Raw genomic sequence first — 22,375 nt, 5'->3', positions numbered from 1 at the left:
TTGAATGGTTTACAATCGATATAACTACTTATACTCCAAAAACTGCTCAGCAACAGTTGGACAAGTAAGGAATGTTGGGGTGAATCGAAAAAGTTTAAATATAGTCAGATCTAAGCGTTGGCTAGATAAGCGTTCTGTAGTAAGAGGAGTAATTATGAACCCTAAAGACCATCTCCATAGAAGTGGGAAAGGGAGAGCTCCAATTGATAGAAAAAAAATCCACAACCCCTCTTGGGGTTATTCTGCACTTGGAAGAGGAAGTAGACAAAGGAATAAATATAGTCATAATTTAATTTTTCGTCGCCGTAATAAATAAGAGAAAAATTAGAGTTTTTTCTTCGTCTTTAAAAAAAATAGAAATAAGCTGTGACAAGTTCACTAAAAAAAATACATTAATAATTTCATGATATATATATATGACTAGTAAAGTACACATTTCACATGACCTCATTCAACAATTTATAACTTACCCAAAAGGCCAAAAACAAAAGTCCAACATGACAATAAAGTCATAAAAAAGAACACAGAGATGTGCATGGATCACGAGAGCACTAGAGACAGAGATAAAGAATAGGGGAGAGTAGGATTGTAGCCTTGTAGGGGAGTAGGAGTAGTAGGGGAATTTAAGAAAGTACGTGGGGTTGGAGTGGAATTATAGGAAAGAAAGGGACAGGACAGCAAGTCCATTTATCAACTGTCGCAGGAACATGGACCACTCGGGTGTTCTTTGGTCAATCTTTGTTGGACAAAATGTATCTCTTCTCAATTGTCTCTGTAAAAGTAGTTGTACTATCGTTTCTGTGTGGATGTGTTTGGAAGAACGGATTCAAAAAGTGGAGTTTTTATTGGTTGTTGACAAAGACATTTCATGCTTAATTTATAGCATTTCACCTTTACATTCCTATTAATTTACATTTTTAAGTGTTATTGGCTAGTAATATATGAAGCACTGATTAGATAGTACATTCCTTGTATGCTTTATGATTTTCTTTTATGTGGTTATGTATTTTAGATTAAGGACTTTGGTAAGATCTTATTAGGATGTTGTCATCTGTGCGTATTTTTAAATCTTGTGTGTTTGATTACGCTCCTCTTTCTCCCCGTAGTCTTACAAAATTAGACTTCCGACTGCTTATTAAAGGTATAAATGAGTCAAGTAGAGACTTATTAAGGATATAAATGAGTCAAGTAGATAATGATTTTTCTGTTCTTAAGTTTTGGAGCTACTCAATTTGATGCTTGGGATTGACTCAATGGCATTTGGTGAGTTCAAACTTGAGCTCGCATCAAGAGAAAAAAGTGAGCTCTAGTTCAAACTCAATTCAGTCTCAAACTCGAGTTTGAATATAACTACTCATAGACAAATAGTTTGTTTGGATTGTGTTTTATTTGGAATATTTTTACTGTAACACTTTTTGTGATGTGATGTGTGTGAGATAAAAAGGTAATTGGGAAGATAAAAAGGTGTATTGGAAATTGTAATGATGATGTAAGCAGATAAAATTGGGGAAATAAAACACAATCCAAACAAACCTAAAATATGTAAATTGTTTAAAAGAGCAAACCTTTAAGTAATTTTGACCGAATTTGGCTCGTTTGACCTATCGAGCATGCTTGAAATTAATTCGAGATTGATTTTGATTGAGTTTAAATGAGCATTTTACCAAGCGAGTTGCTCGATTCGTTGACAATCCTAGTACTCTTTGTTCTAACATCTGCAGTCTTCAAATTACGCAAATTAATCAATCTTGTGCTCTTGAAAGAACAATAGACTCCGCATTATGGAATATGTAAATGTGGGTAAGCATTTTTCTTGCTCAATTTGGAATTAAACGTGAAATTTCATGGCATTAAAACATTACTTTATAAATAATTGATTAATTACCATTCAAACAGTTACTCACAGTTTAATTAACCTGTCAAGCAACTAATTTTACCGTACCTTGTTTTTTTTTTTTTTTTTTTATGTTCTTCTAACATTGCACATGCAGAAAATTGACCTTGGCTCATAAGTGGGCTCGGTTTTTTGTGGCGCATTAACTCTACATTTATTACTACAAGGAATTTGAGCCCTCCAAGGCAAAGCCAGCAACCACATCAACACAATAGTGCACCTGGTCCTTGCTTTTATGCCCTCTACCCCTCCTTAAGTCCTAAGGAATTTAAAATAGAAGACAATGAATTAATTACAAGCAAAATCCTTGTTGCCAATTCGTCGCCGGCAAAACATAGGTCCCTAGCTACGTCCTAGGAAAAATTTCAATCAAAAGTTTGACAAAGACTTCATTTAACGGAAAGAAACAAAGGCAAGCTTTTGATGCGAAAGACTAATTATTTAAGGTTTTTGTAACGATTGCTCACAGAGCATTTGTTAACACACATGATATTCGTCTCGCTTATCGTGTATATATACATGTTAATAAATTATTATTTTTTTATATTTATATATTTTTTCTATTTAATCTCATCTACCTTTCTCTATATTTATTTATTTTATCTAATTAATTTTATATTTCAAAAAATATGACATTTAAATTGTATTTTAATAAGTGTCCTACGGACAGACAGATCCGTTATTTAAATACATCATTTATTATTTTTAATTGAATACATCAAGTTTATGATGTTATGTACTGCATGTTGACCTGTTCTTTTTACAAGAAAAAGTGGAGCCTGCAATATTAATTTTCATGCAGACAAAAAATGCCTCGAATAGTTGAATGGTAGATTTAATTTCTCAAGAGCTACACATTTTTGGTTGTTCAACAGGAGGGAATGGGTTGTATACCTATTGCCATGTTACTTCTCTTTTTTATCATTTTAGAAGGTAATGTGGATAAAGTGAAAATGTTATAAGACCATCGACATTGACCACCAAGCCTGCCTGTTGTAACATTCAGTGGCCTAGAGTATATGTGAATGTAATATGTTTATGTGAATGTTTAGAACCATTTTTTGTAGTAATATGTTTAGAACCATTTTTGATGCTCAGGAAAGTTGAACCAATGTCACACTACCCCATATTAATGAAGGTGAAAAAAAAAACAAAATACCCCTTTTTATTGGTCTAGAATTGAGTGTCCTATTTGGATTTCTTGATTTACACATTTTTACACCTTATTTATATACACTGACTTGCTTGTATCATTAACACTTTTTCAATCACCTTTTTATGTTACATACATCACATTAAAAAAGTGCTACAATATTTTTAAAAGAAATTATTCTAAATAATCTCATGTCCAAATACACTCTTTGCTTCACCATCACACATCTATACACATTGGTCTTAAATTGAAAAATACAAAATATAATAGAGGGTAATTTTCCAGCCATGATGATTGCATATAGATTCACCTAAAAGAATTTATCACAGTACATTACTTTGAAAAGGGTCCAGACAAAAGAAAATCTATCAAATGTCTTCAACAACAAAACCAAATCCAGCCATCCAATCAGCTTAGGATGCATATCAGAATTTAGTACGTCCAACAAATAGCCTTTTCAAACCACAGGACCAAACTGAACCGTTGCTGTAAATAAAGAAACTCACAAACCCCTAATCCCAATATATTTGCCAAAACAACAAACATCATCCTGCCTACAAATTCTACCAGCCACATTAGGTCAATCCCTTGTCCACATTCCACATTAGGCCTCAAATTCCACCACTTGCTTTAATTAGTTAACCTACACGTTCAAAGTTTTATGACACTCTTTCTACGCTTTCCAATTTATAACTTAACGTGTACCTAGTAAAAGAGAAAAAATAAATTTTACTTTTTAATTTAAAGTTAATTCAAGTCCTAATCCCTAGATCATGATTATGACTCGATGTATTTCAACCTACTTCATAGAACCCCCCACCCCCCCCCTCCTTTTAAAGTCATCCTCGTATATTAAATACTACCCAAAAAGGATGTTTCAAGTCCTATACTTATATATTAGTTCTTGGTATTATACTTAATTACAAGTTGATAGTTAGTATCATATGGTTAATTCTAAATTGATTCAAACATTTCTATATCCCACATGTAATATACTGCACCCATAACATGTCCAAATTCTCTCTCTTTGAAAGAAAACAGAAAGAAATAAAAAAGTTAACTAGTCCTTGCTACTTGTACACTATACAAAGTCACAGGAGCCAAGCCTTGGCAAGAATTACCCAAATCTGCTTTCTTTCCCACGCCCTCGTATACCAGTTGACAGAGATAGACACAGCCTTAGACACTATAGAGAACAGCATCAGCAAGCGACAGCACGATGCACTTGTCTCAGTCTTCTGCAGCATCACCGCACATTACACAAGAAAGAACCGCTATCTAACCTATTTGGCTATGTACCTGCAATCCCCACTGTACCATTTTCAGCCTTGCTAGTCTCCTACCACCCAGCCCTCCCTCAAAGCTTTCCGTCTTTATAAACACCAATTCTCTTCCTTAAATCATTATATTTTCACCTCCAAACACAAATTTTCTTGAATTTCTTTGGTGAAAAGTAAGAGGAAAAGGTTCTTGAAATGGAGCATATGACTGTGGTTGAGGTGTACTGTGATCCAAATGTGGTGTTCTTGTTTGGGAGAAAGAAGTTCAGGAGCTTGTTTTGGAAAGTTAGAGCTGAGGTTCGAAGGCAGCTTCTCAACAACAGCAGCAAGAAGCATAGCAACTACAGCTTCCAATACGACCCTTTGAGCTATGCTCTCAACTTTGATGATGGCTACTGTGGATTCTTCTGCTTGTAGTCTGATCAGTAGGATCTTCTTCTCATGACTATCTCCTTCTCTTTTCCTCTCTTCATTCTACCTATCTATAGTCCAGAGTTAGCTTTCCATCAACTTTGTTGTCGGTGAAGATGAGAAAAAAGGCTTATTCTTAGCTTTTCCTCTGCTAATTTATAGGCCCTTTTGAGCTACCGCAGTGTTCATGTAAACTAAGCCAAAATTTTATGAAGTCTAGGAACTTTTTTTTTTGAGTGATTTATTTTTCCTTGGTTCAATTTGCACACATTCTGCCTTAGAAAAAGCTTGGAAACCCTAACAGAATTTTCTTTTTCTTTTTTTTAATGCTGCTAAACTTGAAAGTAGCAAGGGAACCATCTAATTTTCTGGATTTTACGGTGATCTGTATATGTCACTGTGGCTTAATGGATTGGTGAATTTAAATTTCAATATGGCATATGTTAATTTGTTTTTCTGAGAACCGTAGCTTTGTACCTCGATTTGAGTTGATCAAGAACTAGGTTTTAAGTAGTACTATTTTAAACTTTCTTCCCGATGCGGTGGGAAGGCCTGAAATGTAAAAGAGTGGATAAAACTCATTAAAGTATAACAGACTACCTAAACTCTGTAAAAGAATACGTACAAGAACACACGGGGCATTTTCCTTGATCCGTCTAGGAACTAACCATTTGTTGAGCTCTGAGCAGAGTGACCAAACATGATGTACTTTGCACTTTGGTTGTTAACAATTACGACGTTTGTCAGTAGCTTAAAATAGGACATTTTCCTTACTCCATCTACACTAGTCTATTTGTTGAGCTCTGATGAGGAGAGTGACCAAACAAGTGTAGTATATAAGTATATGGGCTTTGGTTGCCAATTAGCAATTACATTTCCGAATAGGTTGAATATTCCAAAAAGATCGACACGAAAGGACATAAATGTAACATTAGTAGTATTAATTTAAAGCTGAGAATTACCAATGGAATTATTGATGTTTGTCATTACATAATTAAATAGCTATAGTTCAAGTTCGGGATCAAATATATTTTGCAATCTAAGCAACATATACGTTTGTCTAATAGTTGAGATAATTTATTAATAGTCAAAATGTACCATATAAACAAACTATAATAATAGGAAATAAAAGAATGAGTTAGAACAAATAAAAAATTTTATTCTAATTATACAAGCAAAAACAACAAAGCCAAGGAAGTAGCTGGCATGAGAGAAAGAACAAAAAGAAAAGGAAAAAAGGGTCAAAAAAGAGAAACTATAAAGAAGGGGATTCCTGTTGTTGAAAAATATCAAGAAAGGGATTAAATGGCTAGGGGAAAAAAGCGTTTGGTGGGGGTGTGAGGTAAAAGTTCATGGAGGGACTAAAAAGTAATTAACTTCATTTTTAAAAGGGAAAGTTTGTTTAACAGTACTGTCCTATTATCTACAGAAAAAAGTAAAAGCAACAGTAAGACATTTACATCCTCATATAGGCATGCTATTAGAAAGTTAATTAAGTTGTCCATTTTTGCATTTGCAAGGTTTTGGGATTGAATCAATTCTTTTGTTTCCTATAAAAGTAGAAGGTAAAAGTAGAAAAGTAGACATATGGTGACAGATTTCTTGGTGTGTTGCAGAGCCATAGTGCTCTACTTTTGATTCTTTTAGTGAAATTGATGCAGTTTGAATAGAAAAGGAAAAAAGAAAGTTACAAGGTTTAACCTGTATTTTTTTTTCAACTTTCAACAATTTTGTAAATGCCAAAAGCATCTTCTTGTTGACCACCAACATTTAGACATTTTTGCCACAAATAAAACGCGAAAATGCCAATTGTCGTCCCCAAACTTTGGTTATGGACATATTTCATTCTCAAACTTTTTGGCATAACACATTTAGTACCTGAACTATGAATTTTTTGCTAATTTCATTCTCAAACAGAAATTTAATAAGAAAATATCAGTTTTCATCTCCAAAATTTGGGTCATTGACACATTTCATCCTCAAACAATTGCATCGAAGTCAATTTTTGCTAACAAAAGATAGAATCAACAGTATAGCCAAAACACATAATTTGAGGACGAAATGTGTCTGTAGTCCAATTTTGGGAATAAAAACTGAAATTTTTCCATCCAAATTGATTAATTTCCCATTTGAGGATGAAATTGATTAAAAATTGATAGTTCAAATACTAAATATGTTATGCCAAAAAGTTTAAGGATGAAATATGTCCATGGCCCAAAATTTTGGGAATGCAAACTAGTATTTTCCCCAAATAAAACAAAACAATAAGAATCCAGGCAAAAACCAAGTTCTTGTAGTGTACCTTCCGAAGAAAATGCAAACAGCCAAAGATAACTCGAGCTCTGTTTGGATTGTAAATTATTTGAGATATTTTTACTGTAGCACTTTTTGTGATGTGATGTATGTGAGATAAAAAGGTAATTGGGAATATAAAAAAGTGTGTTGGAAATTGTAATGATGATGTAAGCAAATAAATTTTGGCAAATAATCCTCAATCCAAGCAAACCTTCGGTTTTTTAGCCCATTCCCAAATTTTAAGAAAATGCCAATTTGCATCCTTAAACTTTGTACCATAGACACATTTCATCTTTAAACTTTTTACCATAACACATTTAGTATTTGAACTATCAAATTTTGACCAATTTTATCATCAAATGAGAAATTAATCAATTTGAATGGAAATTGGAGTTCTTTAAGAAATGTATTTGAGTTGGAAAAGTGAAGATAATCGGTCTCTTTATTGATTTTAACTATTGCAAGGCTTTTTTACTTAATAGGGCTCATGCTCATCACGTGTTCAATTTTCATTCAAATTAATTAATTTCTCATTTGAGGATGAAATTGGTCAAAATTAATAGTTTATACACTAAATATATTACGTTAGAAAATTTGAGAACGAAATGTATTCACGGCTCAAACTTAGAGATAAAAACTAGCATTTTCCCCTCAACTTTTATCCCAAAAAAAAGTCGCAATTAGGATATAACAAATATATCGTCATCATTAGTCTCCTTCTAAATTGGTGGTTGAAAATTCTTTCTTGCGTCAATTTGTTAACTTCTATTTAAGATTTTGGTAGTTCTATCAGTATTAAGCGAGTATCAAATTACGCCGTCAAGGATAATTTAGGTGGCGTTTGGTAAAAAGGTTTCGGAATGGGGAATTGGAATAAACTCCATAATTAAAATTGAAATTTTGGAATGATATCTAAAAATTTAGCATTCCACCATTCTTTAGTAAGTTGGTGGGTTTTGTCCAAAACCCAAGTGTGATTCCAAAATCTTATAATTACATAATATTTAGTATAATTAATATTTAGGACAGGAGCCTTAAAGACATTACAAAAAGGAGAAACAGTCTTATTCCAAACAGATCTGGCCAGATCTAGGATTACAGTCCCAAGATCTATCACTTGGAACCAGATCTCACTACCAGAAAGCTGGGTTCTTCCCGAAGTAGCTCCAGCAGATCCAATACAAAATACATCAGTTTCAAGCATCCAACAATTTGCTTCTGGAGCTGTTCAAATCAAATTCAACAGATCCATGAGTTTCAGGGCATCATCTTCATCTACAACTGGTATAGATATGCCTAGATACTCAACAGGAAGAAGGTCAGTCTCAGACAGACCGCTGACCCCTTCCATTTCAACCAGACTTCAAGATCGAGATCTTTCTTCTAAGATTCGACAAGCAAGGTATGCAGCTCGCAGACCTACTCCTTCAGAGGCCCAAGATGAATCCTCTAATGATGCGGAGCAAGAAGGAATTCCTAGATCTCCTACATATTCTTCAATAACAGAGAATCGTCCTCAACTTGATGAGTTAAGGGTGATTTCTTTGGACAAACAAAATATCATAACAGAATTTTATGCTGACAACAATTATTCGAAAAGAATGTGGTTCTTTGACAAATACAAGGGACAACATCGACAAAAGATACAGGAAGAATTCTATGGGTTTCTTAGAAGAACAAAACAACATATTCAGTTCTTCGACTGGTTTGAAGTATATTCACAAAGAAAAGGGATTGATTATCCTTTTTCGCAAACAACAAATGTGGTAACAAGGTGGCAAACAGCTGAAGGAGAAATCCAAGCACAACTTCCACCATCCAAGTCAATTACCTTCACATACAAGTCAACGGAAATAAATGCCAAGCCATTCAAGCTCAAAAATATCCAGGATGAAGGAGCAATTAATAGCAAGGACATCCAGGGAATTTATGAGCAAAACAACTACACCAACAAGTATCTCCAAGCACTTGGAGAATATCTTTTAACCCAACCTATTCCTAAAAATCCTTCTACAACCACTTCTTCATCAAACCCAATTTTCAAGCCCCATGAAATACCAACCAAATTTCAGAACGAGCTCCAAAACAAACCCTTAACCCAATTAGAAAAACGGATAGCCAAAATAGAACAATCCTTCTCTACCCCACCATCCAAACAAGGGTCAAATAACCAAGGTTCTGCAAGTATTAGTCAAACAGCTTGCACTATTACCAAAGGAGAATCTCAAGAACCCTTGACTTTAAACAAATTACATCAACCTTCTTCTTCACAAAACCAAATTTCCAATTGGAAAAATCCACAAAAACTATACTATTCCAGAGCCACTTATCCAGATATCCTTCTTGAAGAAAAACCCAACATCCTGCAAAATTCATATAATGCCAACAACATATATGAATGGAGTATAGATGGGATTTCTGAATACAACATTCTCACAATCCTTCAACAAATGACGATGGTGGCAACAGCCTACAGGACATCACATGGCTGCACTGACCAATTAGCTGCTCATATCCTAATAACAGGATTTACTGGGCAACTAAAAGGTTGGTGGGATAAACACCTCACTACAGAAGACAAAGACAACATTCTCAATGCCGTCAAGGTGGATACTAATGGTGAACCAATTCTTCGAGATGGAGACACTATCTCAGATGCGGTAGCAACCTTAATATTCACTATTGCAAAGACGTTCGTAGGTGATCCAGGGATATTCAGGGAAAAATCATCGGAGTTACTAAACAATCTCAACTGCAAAAGTCTTTCAGATTTTCGATGGTATAAGGATACATTCTTAACCAGGATATATTCCAGGACAGATGGCAACAAGGCCTATTGGAAGGAAAAATTCCTTGATGGTCTTCCAAAATCTTTACGAGACCTTGTTCGAGAAGAACTAAGGACTCAATACAATGAAACTGTACCATGGGAAGAAATAACCTATGGACAGTTAACAAGTCAAATTCAACAAGTGGCACTCAAAGTGTGCAGACAAGACAAGATGCTCAGACAACTAGCAAAGGATCGAGCCCAAAGGAGAAAAGATCTTGGATCCTTTTGTGAACAGTTTGGGTTACCCAGTTGCTATAAAAAACCTCACAAACGGCCCAAACCCACAAAACATTTTGAAAAACCTCCTATATACAAAAAGAAATATCAGCCCAAACAACCTTTACCAATACAGTCTCCACCCATCCAGTCTCCTCAAATAACAAACTCCTCTCCAGTTTGCTACAAATGCCACAAACCCGGACATATAGCCTGTTACTGTAAACTTAACCAAAGGATCAGTACCTTAGGGCTAGAAGACCAAGTTAAAACCCAAATATCAAATCTTCTAATCGAATCAGAAACTGATGATTCTGAAAGAGAAGAAGATTATCTCAATCAGTTAGAAGATGATATTTCAGCATCTTCTTCCTCTCATACCAGCAGTGATAAAGAAGAAGGAGGTCCTACCATCAATGTTTTGACAAAAGATCAAAACCTTCTTCTTGACATCATTGAAGATACTTCTGAAATAGAGAAAAGACAACTCTATTTAGACAAATTCAAAGAATCCCTGAACCAAGCCACAAATTCTTCAAATCCCTTAGCCAGAGACCCTAGAATTCTTAAAACCTATAATCTCACAGACATTCTTGATAGATTTCCTTCCAAATCTATTAAACCTTTAACCCTACAACACCTTCAAACAGAAATTGATCTACTCAAAGAAGAGATTAGATCAATTAAAGCCAAACAAGACCTTAACAACCTTGTTCTTCAAAACCTAACACCAATTGAGGAACCTATAAATCAAGAGGATTCTGAATTCCTAGAACAACTTTCTAAAAAACCCAAGGAAGACAAGGATTATTTGGTCCAGATTCGATTGCTAATTAATAATAATTACGTGATCGAAACTGAAGCCCTATTTGATACGGGGGCAGACCAAAGTTGTATTCTTGAAAGCCTTATCCCACCTCAATTCTTTGAACAAACCAAAGAAATTCTCAGAGGGGCTAATGGATCCAAACTTGAATTTAACTTCAAGTTAACAAATGTTCAAATCCAATTCTCCTCCTTATCTATTCCAAATACATTTCTTCTAGCCAAAAAACTATCCAATAATGTTATTCTTGGAACACCTTTTATTCAAAAACTTGTTCCTTATCTCACTACAAACGAGGGCATAATACCCCAACTTCTTGATTCAAATGCCCTCCTGCCTTTTTCTAAAAAACTAACAAATTCTGTTTTGCAGGAAGAATGACAAATTCAGCAACAGTCGACGAATGGATACCTCAATATCTTACCAATAATTCTATCGCAAAAGAATATTATTCTCACAAACATCAATGCAGGGAAGATAGGATCAGATTCTTCAATGTTGTATTTTACAACTTTGAAACTGGACAAAGAATTCCTCCCTATCTTCGGTATCAATATAACAACATTGTGGCAAAACCAACAAACTATACAGCTCGCAGTTTGAAGGATCAAAGCTTCATGAGGCGAAGAAAAATTCAGAGGCTAATTCTTCACAAACAATGGATCAAGCATCAAGGGGGAACACAAGCACCTGAGATTGACAAAATGATTCAAGAGACAAAACAAGAGCTATCCGCAATTATCTTCTAAAAACAAAATATTCAAGCTGGCTCAATTGGAAAAGCTGGTTCAATCAAGAACAAAATTCAGAAAAAATCATTTTTACTGTAACATCGGAAGCACTGTAGCAATACCGGCAAGTTACTATGCAAATACGGCAACAAAAGACAAACGTTGCACTGTAGCGCGCACTGTAGGGGGTACTGTAGCACTACAAAAATTTTGCTATAAATACCCTTCAAACCCAACACATTCCACACACCATTCTTACACCAATTCTTCAAAGCTACTTCTCTCTCTAGCTTGAAGAATCCTCCTCCCTCTCTCTACAAACAAGTTCTTAGTTTTTATATTTTAGTTTTTAGTCAAACAAAGGAGCTTGAAGCTTCATATCCTTGTAAGTCTTCTTTACATTCTGTAATTCTTATATTCAATCAAATGGTTGGCTGAACCACCTACATTTATATTCATTTACTTGTTTTTATTTATTTTGTTTATACTAATCATACATGGCTGGTTATACCGCCTGAGCTAACAACTAACTTGTTTTTATTCCTTTATTTACATTCTGTTTATACATGACTGGTCTAACCGCCTATACTAACTAGTAGCAGTCCGGCTGCGACCCACTTCCTAACTTTTATGCTTTCCTCCTCTGTTATTTACTTGTTCCTGGTTTAAGGGGCTAACCCCTCGTCCCGTCTGGTATCAGATACAATTATAATTATTTAGTTAAATACAATTATATTTATATAATATATATTATAAATTTATTAATATTATACAATAATATATTTATAATATATATGTATATTTATAAATGTATATTATATGTGCATATAATTATAATATATACATGTATATAATATTAATAAATTAATAAATTAATAAATTAATAAATTATATTTATTATTTAAAATATAATATATATAATAATAACTATATTTAATATTAATATGCATTATATTTATATAAAATATTAGTACAATTAATATTTATATATTATATAATTATAATTATATATTTATATTATAACATTTGCATAATTATAATTAATTATATATATAATATTTAATTTAATTAGTTACAAACTTATAATAATGATATTATTATATTATATATTATAATTATTTAGTTAAATATAATTATATTTATATAATATATATTATAAATTTATTAATATTATATAATAATATATTTATAATATATATGTATATTTATAAATGTATATTATATGTGCATATAATTATAATATATACATGTATATTATATTACTAAATTATATAATTATAATTATATTTATTATTTTAAATATAATTATATATAATAAAAACTATATTTAATGTTAATATGCATTATATTTGTATAAAATATTAGTACAATTAATATTTATATATTATATAATTATAATTATATATTTATATTATAACATTTGTATATTTATATTTAATTATATATTTAATATTTAATTTAATTAGTTACAAACTTATAATAATAATATTATTAGTTATATGTATTATATAATGTATATTAATTTATTTACTATTTTATATATTATCAATTATACTAATAATTATACATATTTACTAACAAAAATTATTAATTAGTTATACTAAATTTACTAATACATTTGTACTAATATATTTAATTAGTGAAAATTTCTTATATCCCATTTACAAAGAGCCAATGACTATCTTTTATGATGTGGTTTATAATATATTTATTATACTCCATTCCGAAAGAGCCGACGAACCAAACATCAACTATAGTAATGATACATATTCCAGGTACTTGAACCAAACAGATGTATTGGAATGAATCAGTTCATTCCAAACCCAAGATATTCGATTCCGATTCCAATGTGCGAACCAAACGCCACCTTAGTATTTTGAAGTTTTTTGTCCTTTTCTTTTGCTTTTAACCTCCCCTCCTTTTCCCCCAGCTCACTGCTGCAAACTTTGACTACCCCCTCCTTGCCCTCCCGCCACCCTCCCTCACCCTTCCAACTCCTCTCACCTCTTCTTCAATCTACCCTCCCATCCTTCTCCGCTTCTTTCCCACTGTTCCCCCTTTCCTCGCGGCTAGATGCGACCAAACATGGCGACCAAACGTGACAATGGCACCTCCTCTTACTTCTCAGCTTTCTCTTTTCTTCTCGTCTTTTTTTTTTCCTTGTCTTTTTTTTTTCCTTTTTATTGTTTCTAATAGGGATTTGGGTTCTAGAAATTGAAGTTTAGCAATGTTTTTGAGGTCTATTTTTCTATTTTGTTTTGTTTTAGTGAAAACCGATGTGTTGAAGATGATAAAACTGAAGTTTGGCGAGGTTGGCCTGAGAAGATACGGAGGATTTCGTTACTCACAAGGTCAAAGAGGGATCTGATTGTTCTGTGGAGAAACATAACAATTTTCCAACTGAATTTCATGGACAATTTTACAATTTTCTAATTGCAGGGATCTTATTCTTCTTGCAGAGGGCCTGGAGTTGTCTCCTAGTGAGGGTGTGAAAATCCATATTCAGTACTTTGAAAGAAAAAATGTCCATTGGTGTTGTTTGTTAATCGGGTGAAACAGGTTGGGAAAGACCAAATTTCAAGAAATAGGGGTACTAAGAAAATAACGCCCCTCGACTTTTATACAAATCTTCGTCATTGTATTCTAAATCCTAACGACCAGTTAAAAGGGACCCGTAAGGATAAAACAATAAAAGAACAGTTTGATCTAAAATTATTTGTTCACAGTGCTTATACTATCCATATTTGAATTTTAAGCTTTCAACATGTACCATATATCTAAATCCGATTAGAGCTGCCAGTCGGGCTATCTAATTCGGGTTTTAACGAGTTCAAATTCGGCTCACCTAATTAACAAGACATTTGGATTTCGATCCATAAATTTTGGGTTAATATATGTGAAACTCATATTTGATTCATAATACATTCATTTGAGCCTAATTCGGATTTAATCTAAACTTACTTATTATTCCTTAATTTCTTTAATATAATTACTCTAACCATTAAGTAGTAAAGTTAATTTGCAATCTACAATATTAAAATTATACATAAATCAATAAAAAGTTCATTAAAAATACATAAACCAAAAGTTTTTCAATAATAATTATGTCCAATTATTAAATGAAAAATAACGATAAAACATCATCAATAGTCATTACTAATAGGGTTTCCTCTTTAAATATATTTATATAATGAATCTAAGTCTTCAAAACCAATACTAATTACTAATAGTCTAATGATACATTACATATTTAAAAATAATACATTTATAGCTATATACAGGTTTTAATTGGATTGAGCCTATAGAAACTCAAACTCGACTCATATTTTAATCAAGTTTTAAATCTAGGTCTAAACTCTGCCCAATCCAGTATTATAATAGACTTGACCCCTTTTCTTTTGGGTTGAATGGATCAAGTTCGGGCCTATCGACCCCATTGATAGCCCTATAGTGCACCCAATGTAAGTTTAGTTTTTATCGTTTCTCTTCATCCAAGAATTCTACACCATTTACACTCAGAGGACAGTATTAACAATGGCCTAACGTTGGCCCGATGGCAAAGAAACATGTGGAGTTAAATTATGTGGTGCGTTGCCTTATTGCTGCAGTATATATATATTTTTTAAAATCAGCTTATTGGACAAATAATTTGGTTTTTAGTAACCAATTAAATTCAATTCAACTTGCTTGTGACTTGTGAAAAAATTGCAAATTGTCTTATTACTTGATTACGAGTAACCAAATTGCAGATTACTTGGAAGAAGGTTGGGCTGAATGGTAGAGTGGGAGGGCTTGTAACTTGTAAGTAGAAAGTCATAGGTTCAAGATCTTCCACTTATCAAAGAAAAAGAAAAATTACGCATTAATAGTAGCGCGAAAAAATGATACTTAGACCCTGTTGGATAACTTAATTCAATATTTAAATTTAATGGATTCAAAGTTAACATGTTCGAACATATTTAATAATAGTAGAACTTTTTTAATTAATTAAGTGGTTTTGAATTTCCTAAGCAACACATACTACAAAAATAGGTGATAAATTATTCACTTACTACTTAATGCAAATGCAAAATTTATAATGTTTATTGTGCCAAAATAATTTTGCACTTAAATTTAATGGATATAGAGCTCACATGTTTAAATGTGTTTGATAATACAAAATAGAACATTTTTAATTAATTAAATAGTTTTGAATTGTTTGAGCAAAACCTACTGCAAAAAATAAGTGATAAGTTGTTCCTTTATCTTTTAATGCAAATGCAAGTTTTATAAAGTTTATTGTGCCAAAGGAATTTGTTTTACTGCATCTACAAATGTTAACAAAGGAGCAAAAGAAACTATTGAAGATTGTCCTGAAATTTGTTTTTCCTCAGAAAAATGTGTTATAATGTAATTTTATTTTTATTCTTTGGTTCATTATTTTTATAATATCTTATTTTCGATGAAATTAAATCATATATATAACTAATACAATATAACATTAATAACATCACAAATGAATAAACCAACATAAAGACAAATTTATAAAATATATAAAAGTCGATATTCAATTGTCTATAATTATCCAACATGCATACTGTATTTAGTGTTCAAATTTACATAATGAGTTGTATCAGATTTAGTATTGAATAATTCAGTTTCTTTGCATATTAAAATTTCTCTACTTCAATTTGAGGTTTCAATTTTAATGGTAACAATGACAACTTATTCGTTTAGTAGAGAAAATAAGAAATCATTAATTACCTAATTAATAAAACAATCCAACTTATTATTGAATAATTTTTCAATAAGAAAAAAAAAACTTAAGAGTTAAATATAGAAAACTCTCGTGGTTTGGTCTTACGTTACAATCACGATACCTTCTTATTATTCAAAAACTCCCACATAACCTTTTTGTATTCTGGACTTATTTGGAATTTGGATGGAAATCATTCAAGTTAGCAGAGTTTGAGATACATTTGCGTATCAACTCATCACTGGTGCAAACATCCTTCTAGGTGACGAAAGAAAAGCAAATCAATCACAAAACTAGGGGAAATGAATATTGTGAGAGAAAGCTGATGCTGAAATACTAGCATGCAATGGACAAAGAAGGAATTCAGAAAGGCTTCAAAGGCAGAAAACTGTAGATGAATGTGCTAATTGCCTTGTTTGGATGAGCAAGGTATACTCCTTAGTACTAGAGGAATCGTGAAGAAGAGGCCAGCAATTGGTTCAGGAAAAGTAGGTACAAGAGCATTAATCGTGCAATCTCAGTTACTCTTACTAAAGCGTGCAATTATTCTCTATCAAGAGCTGAACATTGTCCTAACAGGAACTACACTGGAGAATGCTCTAGAAACTACTACACATGGATTGATATTGATCAACATTTAACTCAGAACTCAGCTGTCAATTCAAATGTATAACATATCTCAAAAGTTTTTAACTGTCATACAGAAGTGAAAATTGACACAGTGATATAGCCTAGAATACAATTAACAAACTAATTAACATCCAGTGATACGAAAGAGAAGCGTCTAGCGGACTAATTTGTTGCTGACCCCTATTGCATGAGCAACCAAGAAAGAAAAAAAGAAAAAAAAAAACTGGTTTTATTGGTAGTAAATGGGAACAGAAGCTCAAAAGTTCCAAAAAAATCATATAGCTGTTGGAGCATCAAAGGACACATACTGCACATGTGGTAATCACTCAAACTGAAATGGTTGGATAGAAAAGTAAATTCATAAGACAGAGACAGTTACGATATATATATTTCTCTTGAAGAGATGCAACAAAAAATGCTAGCATGTCTAACATTGATCCATGCACCTGGAGAAGAGAAGGGGAGGCAAAACTGAACCCCACATAGTCAATAAAGTTTAAAAGCTCTCCCTCTGGGTTCAGATCTGTCTTATACCAAATTTTAATCACCCGATCATGATTATCTCATATAGGCAAAGTTCACTGGGATAATCATCTGTACAGAAGCATCAGCAGCAACAACTGAGAAAAATACATCCAATAGAACCATGGAGGCTGCAGGAGTAATAAAGGAGAAGGGAATTAGTAGCTTTGCGTGCGCAAGATCAAGTTTATCTACCCAGCATTAAGGAGTAAACTAGGGGAAACAAGTAGTTGAGGCAATGCCCATAAATGACCTATAGAACTAATATTAATAAACTGCAAGGTCTCTAACTACATTGACTCACTCAACTGTCCACTACAATTGGCGGCAACAGCGGGTAAATGCTTTCATCCCTGGACTATCTTCTTGATGACAGAAACTTACTTACCAAAACATCAAGGCCTTTGACTACTAACTTGATTCATGCGTCATATACAACTTTAGTTAACAAACATCTAGGATCAACCGTGCAGGGTAAATGACATCAATACCTAGCACTCAGCTTTTGCACGTTCTTCAACAACCGGCAAAGCTATTGGGAATGTAATTGGCTAGGCAAGTGAACCTCCACGCCCTGAACATTGACTTAATCCTCCTTGCTTCACAAAGTAACATCCAGCAAACTTTGAGGATACCAAATAAATAAAGGCACCATAAAAGTCTATGTACAGGACTAATGGAATCTAGCAAATTCAGAGCAAAAGATTAGCCAAACCAACTAAAAATGCTAAGCACTGGACATCATAAATCTAAAGACCATCGTTGGAGATAAAGTGTATCTGGATAACGTTTGGGCATCATGCTTCTGAGCATTACTTTCCAGAATACCAGAACAAATGCAAATAAGCATATAAAGCCTGAACTAGAAGCATCAATGGAGCTCTATTCATTCATTAGATCATCTTTTGGACGCCAGACTTGATGATTAGATACATTCGAATATTTAATAAACATACTCCCAGTAAAAAAGGCAAAATTTCTGTTAGTATTTCAAGCACACGTCAATTCAGTACAAAGTATTGCTTCCTTTCATTCTTCTATCGGCTTCAATTTACTAGTTTCTTGGATTGTTGGGTGAAAGAGATTGCATATACAACTTTCTATCAGAAACCACCAAGCAGTACACGGACCTAAATGCAAGAGAATGCTCTAGATACACTATCAAGAAGAATCTACCAGTAATTTCAATGTGCCAGAGAAAATCCGAGTACAAACAGATTCAGAACCAACTGAAGACACCAATGAATTCCATGTAGAAAGTTCTGGTATTTTTATTTTGCTGATCATCTCCTCCAACCACATGATGGCTTTATAAGAACTTCCTGTCAAACAAAGACCTTGGATGAGTTTATTGTAAGTTTCATTTCTAGGCCACAAAGAGTTATTTGACATTTCCTCGACTATATTACTTGCTTCAACATATTTACCTTCATTACAAAGGCCATCTACTAAGAGAGTATATGTCTCGTGGTCAGGTCCACAGCCAATCTGCCTGGACATCCACTCTAAGTACCTGATAGCAAACATAGATTTTCGTCTTTTCAGAAAGACCTTTTATTACAGCATTGTATAGCTTCACAGATGGAACGCAATTTTTCTCCACCATCTCTCGTTCAAGTACTGCTACTGCATCATCAACTCTACCATCTCTACATAATGCAGCGACCTTAGCTTCAAAGACCAGTGGTGATGGTCTGAAGCCTCTGTCCTGCATTTCACTCAGTACTTTATCACCTCCATTAATCTTTCCTTCAGAGTAAAGGTCAATGGCCATTGTTCTGTAACCATCTGTGTTTGGAACTCCACCTCTAATCAAAGCTTCATTTATCAAAATCTTCATGCTTGTAATATCCGCTCTGCCACCAGAATAGCATTCGCTAAGATCCGGATGCTTGCGGTATCGTTTTGGAGCCTTAAGTCCCTTTCTTAAAACTTTACCAAGAATATTTACTGCCTCCTCAACATCTCCATTATCACACAGAGAATCCAAGAGAATTCTGTATATAGCAACATCTCCGCTGCTACCCTTTTGGGATATCCTCCAGAACATTGAGTACAGCAAATGCGTAGCTTCATTGAGCCTCCCATCTTGACAGAGACCCCTCATGAGAATCCTATAAGTTTCCCTGTCAGGATTGCAGCATTGGTAATACATTTCTTGGAAAACATTTAAAGCAAGATCAGAACGATTCAACTGACACAGAGCATTTATAAGCAAATTCAGAGATTGGGTCGTAGACTTCACTTCCCAGCTAGAATAATTCTCCAGGAAGATGAGATGAGCAGTCTCTAATTTAGATTCTTTCACCATTATCTCCCAAAGTGTATTAAAAGATTGTGTCCAGCTCACGCAGTTGAATTGGGGAAGGCTTCTAAATAGTGCAATGGCTTCAACTAAAAGACCGGCCTTTGAATAAGTTCGGATGGCACCAGCAAAAACTGAATCTTGACATTCACAAGAGTCATCTCTCATTTGGCAGATCACTTCTTTCAGCTCAGCTATCCTGCCTGAGTTTCCAAGGATGCTGATAATTGTATTAGAGACAGGCCCATCGTATCGATAACTAGGGTATCAGCATTTTGCCTCTCTAAATATTTGAAGAGCCTTTAAAGGGTTTTTCTGGCTCCTTATAATTTGTGAGAGCTGTGTGGGTGTTAGAAGCCTTGGCAATCTTATATTCATTGCAGTTCAAACTTTAGACCTGAATCTGCAACAAGGCAAATATGCATTCTTCAGAACCTAAATGTATTTGTTGTTAAGTCGAAAACCACCTAACTGTTCTAAAACAAAGCTTTCTGGAAGTCATAGATGAATAATGCTGATAACAAATTATGCATATAAATCTATCAACAAGCCTGGGACAACAATACATGGCCTGATCATTATAAAATCAAGAAAATAAAGAGGAGCAGTGATTGTTTTCTGTTTCTCAATCAGAAAGGAGAAGTCACTCATAAGTTAAATAGCATATTCACTTTTCAGGTGTAATTCAAATTTTTGCACAGGACCAAAAATGGCACCTTATTTGCAGTTTTCAGAGAAAATATGTACTTAGATTCTTGCGGTTGCTGCATGTTGTATAGTATTATATTTCATATGTCATATTCTCCCATATTGTCCAGGAAAAAAAAAGCATGTTAGGTTATGCAGACAACGTGTTCACTGCTAATTCAAGAATACAAAAATTGCCTTCACTAACTTTATGCAGGATTCAAAAGTTCTAATGCTTGGACTAAATTTTTCCAAGCAAATAGCAAATTTTTAAACAGTAACCAGTGCAGTTAACATAGAGGTTCTCTTTTCATTAAGAGACGTAATTCTTTGTTACAAAATTGTTAATTACTTATTTCCAAACAATAAAGAGTGAATTGGAAAACTGCACACTTACCTCTAAAACTACTACACTTTGTCATCCAAGTATTCGAGTCAGAGCAAAATGGATCAACAAACACAGATTTAACTACCTATTTTGCTTATCTTTTGCTTTGGCTTAGACTACATTTTGCCAAGCGCATAATGAAATTTGAACAGTAACCAATGCAGTTAACATAGAGGTTCTTTTTTCGCTAGGAAGAGTAGTTCTTCCACGCAAAATTCTTAACTGCTTGTTTCCAAACAATAAAGAGTGAGTTAGAAAACCGCACATTTACCTCTAAAACTGCTACAAATTGTCATCCAAATACTCGAGTTAGCAAAATGATCAAATAAAAAAAGCTTCTAATTGCCCATTTGATTCTTCAGCTTTTGTGTTGGCTATTTATACTATATAACTATCACACAAATCAAAAATAAAAAAAATTCAAAAATTTAGTGTTGCATTACTCAATTTTCATATGGGCATTTCGTCGAACATTTTTCGCAATTAGACAGGTTCAGTCAATTTCCCGTTCCAACCCAACAGTCCAGTATTTTGAATTGATAAGAGAACGATAAAAATAGGGTTAATCTTATTTTTAGCCTATATATTACGGAGAATCATCAGGAATACAAGCCAAGTTGAGAATCAGAAAAAATTTTCACCTGTTTACTGCATGGACCTTGATATGAAAGCTCCTCTGGCCAAGACAAGTGAACTATATAAGTATATGGACTTTGGTTGCCAATTAGCAATTACATTTCTGAATAGTTTGAATGTTCCAAAAAGATCAACATGAAAGGACATAATGCAACATTCGTAGTATTAATTTAAAGCTGAGAATTAACAATGGAATTATTGATGTTTGTCATTACATAATTGAATAGCTATAGTTCAAGTTCTGGATCAAATATACTTTGCAATCTAGGCAACATGTACGCTTGTCTAATAGTTAAGATAGTTTGTTAATAGTTGAACCTATAAACAAACTATAATAGGAAATAATAGAATGAGTTAGAACAAATAAAAAATTTTATTCTGATTATCTACATAAGTAATAAAAGAGCCAAAGAGTTTCGTTATTTTCACATGATTTTCATCATTTTCACGTGACTCTTTTCTTGCTTGTTTAGCACATTGCGCGCCTTCTCTTGCTCCAGGACGTTGTTCTCATTTCTTCTCTTCTTCTCTCTCACTTTTTCTCGTGTTTCTTCCTCTCTTTCTCTCTCCATTTCTTCTTCTTCTTCTTCTTCTCTCTCTCTCTCTCTCTCTCTCTCTCTAGCTTTTCTCCACCTCTTCTTGTTAGATCTTGTGCACTTCCTCTCTCATTCTTCCTTGTTTTAAGTGAGTTTTTTCTCTCTCCATTTCTCTAATCCACCTAGGGGTGAGCAAACGGTACAAATTCGGTAATTCGGTTAGCTGAATTCGGTTATTTGACTTATAGAAATTTAAACCGCTTTTAATTTCGAATTGACTATAACCTAATTCATTTC

General features: G+C 33.4%; 1 pseudogene; it reads right to left on the bottom strand.

Moving 5' to 3' along the window:
* Window positions 1-18,662: 18,662 nt before the first annotated feature.
* On the bottom strand, window positions 18,663-20,209 carry LOC113751230 (annotated as a pseudogene).
* Between the last annotated feature and the right edge of the window lie 2,166 nt (window positions 20,210-22,375).

This window comes from Coffea eugenioides, chromosome 11 (genome assembly GCF_003713205.1).
Source record: "Coffea eugenioides isolate CCC68of chromosome 11, Ceug_1.0, whole genome shotgun sequence".
Lineage (NCBI taxonomy): Eukaryota > Viridiplantae > Streptophyta > Magnoliopsida > Gentianales > Rubiaceae > Coffea > Coffea eugenioides.
Note: the sequence above shows the minus strand (reverse complement) of the source record. Positions and strands in the feature narration are given on the sequence as shown.